General features: G+C 51.1%; 1 pseudogene; it reads right to left on the bottom strand.

Moving 5' to 3' along the window:
- Positions 1-4,312: 4,312 nt before the first annotated feature.
- Positions 4,313-5,353, bottom strand: LOC129391787 (MORN repeat-containing protein 4-like; annotated as a pseudogene).
- Positions 5,354-5,816: the final 463 nt, after the last annotated feature.

The raw sequence follows: 5,816 nt of genomic DNA, 5'->3' as shown, positions 1-5,816 counted from the left end.
TATGCCTCGGAGCGGCTGGGCCCGTGAGCCATGGCCGCTGAGCCTGCGCGTCCGGAGCCTGTGCTCCGCAATGGGAGAGGCCACAACAGTGACAGGCCCGCGTACCACAAAAAAAAAAAAAAAAAAAATTCAATGGGCTGAACACTTCCCTAGGTATATACTCAACAGAAATGCAAAGAAACATACAAAAACATTCATAGCAACAATACTCAAAATAGGCAAAAACTGGGGACAACTCACATGTCCCCCAACAGGAGAAGAATAAATAAAATATGGGGAATTGCCTGGCGGTTCAGTGGTTAGAACTCTGTGCTTTCACTGCCATGGGCCCTGGTTCGATCCCTGGTCGGGGAACTAAGATCCTACACGCGCACAGCACGGCCCCCTGCCAAAAAAGGTGGTATATGCATGCCACGGAGTACCATGCAGCCCATACCTAATGTTTAACAAGATAAACCAGACACAGCCGAGCCCAGCCTGTTTTATTCCATTCATATAAAGTCCAAAAACAGGCTTAGGGTGGCCGTTACTGATTGGGGTAGCGACCAGAAGGGCATACAAGGGATTTCTGGGGGCTGGTAAATGTTTTGTTTCTTGATTGGATGTTAGTTATCCTTGACTGTGTTCAGTTTATAAAAATTCATCCTGCTATACTGTAATGATATGTGCATTTTTCTGTATGTGTGTTATATTTTAATTAAAACATTTGCTTTAATTTAGGAAACAAATGTATGGTTACCAAAGGGGAAAGCGATCGGGGGAGGGATAAATTAGCAGTATGGGATTAACAGATACAAATTACTATACATAAAATAGATAGGCAACAAGGATTTACTGTATAACACAGGGAACTATATTCAATAGTTTGTAATAACCTATAATGGAAAATAATCTGAAATGTATATATGTATATATATATATATATATATATATATATATATAACTGAATCACTTTGTTGTACACCTGAAACTAACACAATATTGTAAATCGACTAGTACTTCAAACTTTTTTTTGATTTTTAAAACTGGTAATGGTTTTTTTTAAGAGGTATTAATCAGAAGGTAGACGTCACCCATAAATCCAGAACAGTAAAGTATGGGAAAGCAGGGTGGGGCTGGCATCTGTGTTCCCTTGGCCATGGGGCTTGGCAGCTGAGCATGTTGGGTGGGGGGGCAGAGCGGCTGATTTACCAAACTCTTCTCCATTCCTCTCTGTCAGCCCATTCTGAGCTCTCAGCTCCTGGTCCTCTGCCTCCCAGCTCCCAGCAAAGGTGAGAGTGACTTGTGAGAACAAAGCCTGGCGTGAAAGGCTCTGGGTGGTTGGCCAGGCAGCCCTGCTCCCATCAAGGCTCTCTGCTTGGTTTCTCACAACAGATTCTGGGGAGCGGGTCTGGACAGGCTCCTTGCCCTCTGCCCACAATGGGCTGCTAACCCGCTGCTAAGACAGAGACAGCCAGGGCTAGGGGCTGTCTACACCTCTCAGCCACCCTCCTCTAGACCTGCCTCTGCTCCCCCTCAACCTCTCACCTGTCCACACAAGACTCAGTATACGTGAAGAGCACAGTTTTGGAGTCTGGCATGCTTACTAGCTGTGTGACCTTGGGTAAGTCACTCAACCTCTCTGAGCCTTAGTGTCTTCATATACACTAAAAAAGGAGTGAGATAAATATCAACAGGAGTTTTAATATTTTCTTCCTGTACCCCAATAGACTGTGTGCATACCCCACTTTGGAGATGACTAGACCATAGCCTAAAGTCTAAATTGCTCAGCTTGGTCTTTGAGGGCCTCCAGGTTCTAGCTCCACCTCTGACTACTCTCTGCTTGGGCCAGAGTGACTGCTCCCTGACCTCTGACCCCTGGATGGGTATTGCCCTTTCTCACTTCTCTGTCTTTATGCCCAGGGAAATTGTTTCTGCTCTCACCCCCCATCCAAGCCCCACCCGTCCTCTAGGGCTCTGGTGACATCAGCCACCCCTGCAAAGTTGTTCCAGTGTTCTCGTATATTCCACTCATTCAACCCATTTTATTGAGCATCTACGGTATGACAGGCGCTCCAGCTCTGTGTCTTTCCCTTCCTCTGACCTCGTCATCTCCCAGCTCGCATTACTATTTATTTATTTATTTTTGGCCATGCGTGGCATGCGGGATCTTAGTTCCCTGACCAGGGATCAAACCCGCGCCCCCTGCAGCAGAAGCGCAGTCTTAACCACTGGACCACCGGGGAAGTCCTCCCGGCTTGCATTAGACATCAGCTGTCATGTACTGCCCGGCAATGATCCCCCCTCACACCGCGATCTGGCCACAAGATGCAGTGTGCTCTGTTGCAACAAATAACCCCAAATGTCTCGGTGGCTTAACACAATACGGGTTTATTTCTTGCTCACATGACTGTCCTCTATGGGTCAGGTGGGGACCTGGGGATTCAGGCTCCTTCCACCCTGTGATGCCTCCATCTCCAACACAGGCCGCCATGACTGCCATGGGAGTGAAAGAGACACACAGAAAGGTAGCGCACACCACTTCCATCCACATCCCCTTGGCCAGAACCCAGGCATGCAGCCCCAACCTAACTGCAGATAGACTTGGGACTGTAGCCTTCCTATGTGCCCGGGAAGAGCAAGTGGTATCGACAGCCACGCAGCCAGTCTTGGTCCCATCGCCAACTGCACTGGGAGCTTCCCGAGGGCACCAACCCTGCACACATCTTTCTTAGGTCTCCCTGAACCTCCTCCATAACTTCTTTTTCTTTTTGGCAGTTCTGGTGATTGGTTTATCCCTCATAAACACTTGTTTCTACAGTACAATTCAGAGAATAAATAGAGGCGGGTCAATATTCATAAGGGTGTACAGCAAGAGAGTCAAGAAAACTAAGTATAGGCAGTTCTGGTGATTTGTTTATTCCTCATAAACACTTGTTTCTACAGTACAATTCAGAGAATAAATAGAGGCACACGGCTCTAATTTCCACCACAATCTGCTGTGGAGGAGACATTCAGTGTGAGGATAAGGGGCTGGTGGGGGCATGTTTGGGTCACAGGGTAACTGGAGGCCTCTGTTATGAACTGTGCAGGGATCCAGTCGATCAAGATCTGATCCCTAGGCCTGACGGCCAAGGCTCATGGTGGAAGAGTTACAGTGAACCAAATGCTCTTTTTTTAAAAAAAATTAATTAATTTTAGTTTTGGCTCTGTCGGGTCTTCGTTTCTGTGCGAGGGCTTTCTCTAGTTGCGGCTAGTGGGGGCCACTCTTCATCGCGGTACGCGGGTCTCTCACTGTCGCGGCCTCTCTTGTTGCGGAGCACAGGCTCCAGACGCGCGGGCTCAGTAGTTGTGGCTCACGGGCCCAGTTGCTCCGCGGCATGTGGGATCTTCCCAGACCAGGGCTCGAACCCGTGTCCCCTGCATTGGCAGGCGGATTCTCAACCACTGCGCCCCCAGGGAAGCCCCCAAATGCTCTTTTAGTTCACTGCCATCCCAAGATGGGTCCAATTCTACCTGAATCCCAAGGGGTTGAGGTGGGTCTGACCTACTGGTCCACTGGGAAGAAGCTGTGTCAGGCCAAGCCATCCTTAAGGATTTAGTTCACTCCATGACAGGTCCTGATGGGACCCACAGATATCTGCCCTTGCCCTGGAGTTAGTTATAAATACAAGTTATAAGATGCCTGTTTATATCGGTTTCTTTCTGACTAAAGGGATCCTTTCCCAAGTCTAAGGAAGGAGAGAGGAGCACAGATTATCTGCTTGTAAAGTCAAGGGAGAGGGAAATAGCCGTCACTGAACCCTTCACAGGAGCGATAAGCAGACACGAGGACCAGTCTGGTGAGACAAAGTGGACGGCCTGGGGCCACAATGCCAACCAGAAGCGAATGCAGGGGTAACATACAGAAAAGCTCTGGCCTTGACTTTCTCAGGACCGCGTGCTGTCTAAGCCACTCCTGTGGTTTTCCTTATTTCTCCAGGGCAGCACAGAGCCCTGGCCCCAATCTGGGGCTGGGATCACCCGCCCCAAATAGAGGCAGAAGGAAGAGACTCTGCATCACTTGGCAGAAAATGAAGTAGAAGGCAGCAGCAGGTCTGCGGCGGGTGACCCACGGCGTCAGGCACAGAGAGTACCAACGAGCGAGAGAAGGGCAGGGCACGCCGGGCACCACTGCTGCAAGGCCGGCGGCCCGAGCCTCAGGCCTTCTGTGACCGAAGCCCTGCCTGGCAGGGGACGGGGCCCCTCCCGGGACTTCTGCCCCACGGTCGTTCTCCTCTCCTCTCACGTCGGGTTCTTTCGTTCTCCCCCAGCGGGTGGCGGGGCGTTGCTGTCAGCTGGGCGCAGCGCCGCGTCGGGCAGTGGGGCTCCCGGCTGACTTGGAGGCGCTCTGGGCCCGCTGAACCACCGCCGAGCGCTTCTCGCGCCGCAAAGATGTGGCACATATACACAATGGAATATCACTCAGCCGTAAAAAGAAACGCAACTGAGTTATTCGTAGTGAGGTGGATGGACCTGGAGTCTGTCATACAGAGTGAGGTAAGTCAGAAGGAGGAAAACAAATACCGTAGGCTAACACATATATATGGAATCAAGAAAAAAAAATGTCATGAAGAGACGAGGGGTAGGACGGGAATAAAACACAGACCTACTAGAGCATGGCCTTCAGGATATGGGGAGGGGGAAGGGGAAGCTGGGACGAAGTGAGAGTGGCATGGACATGTATACACACTTTGTTGTACAGCAGAAACTAACACACCATTGTGAAGCAATTATACTCCAATGAAGATGCTAAAAAAAAAAAAAAAAAAAGCTTGTTGCTCTCGAACAGACCTTCGTTGCGGATATTCCGTGAGAACCATCAGGGAAAGTCAGCAGGCCCAAACCATCCACTCTGCCGTTTTTAAATTCCCCCTCAAAGGCCATGTTGTCATGTCAAATGAAGACTCCGACGCCGTTGAACTTGCCCTGGGCAAACTCCCCCTCGTATCTCGAGCCATCTGAAAAGGTTAGTACCCCAAAGCCATTAAAGAGCCCATTCTCAAAATGGCCCAGGTAGGAGCCACCGTCTGCAAACATCAGTTGACCAAAACCATGTCTGCGGCCCTCCTTCCACTCGCCACGATATTCCTCCCCGCTGGAGTAGGTGAAGGAAGCTCTTGTCAGGGTCATGGTGACAGCTTACAGAAGGATGAAAACTGGGCTCGGGCTTCCGGGGTGGCCGTCTCGCCCTGACGCGGGGCGGACCTCCGCTCCGCCGGGCTCGCCCCTGCCACCTGCCTCTCCGCCACCACCTCCAGCGCCTGCCGCACTTGACGCCGCCATCCCGGGCAGCCTCCTCCATAACTTCTAACCTGCCTGCCCCCCAACACATACTCACACACCCATCGGGCCCAGCACAGTGTCTTGTACCAGAGCTCAGTATTTACTAGCTGATGGACAGGCTCGTGTGAGTCAAAACGGGCTGCCTGAAGGAGAAGGGGATGGGGCTTGGTGGAGAGACAGGTCCTTCCTGTTCTTTGGACGGCACTGCTTCCCTGGGGCCTCGCACGGTGAGTGGCACACAGTAGGTGCTCAGTAAACATTTGTTGAATAAATGATTAGATGGATGCGTGGAAAGATTAGGAAACCTGATTCAAGAGAATAGAAGGAAGAGTTAAAAAAGTTTTTTTAAAAAGAATGGATGGGGCTTCCCTGGTGGCGCAGTGGTTGCGCGTCCGCCTGCCGATGCAGGGGAACTGGGTTCGCGCCCCGGTCTGGGAGGATCCCACATGCCGCGGAGCGGCTGGGCCCGTGAGCCATGGCCGCTGAGCCTGTGCGTCCGGAGCCTGTGCTCC

The sequence above is a fragment of the Physeter macrocephalus genome, unplaced genomic scaffold, assembly GCF_002837175.3.
Source record: "Physeter macrocephalus isolate SW-GA unplaced genomic scaffold, ASM283717v5 random_14, whole genome shotgun sequence".
In the NCBI taxonomy this organism is placed as follows: domain Eukaryota; kingdom Metazoa; phylum Chordata; class Mammalia; order Artiodactyla; family Physeteridae; genus Physeter; species Physeter macrocephalus.
Note: the sequence above shows the minus strand (reverse complement) of the source record. Positions and strands in the feature narration are given on the sequence as shown.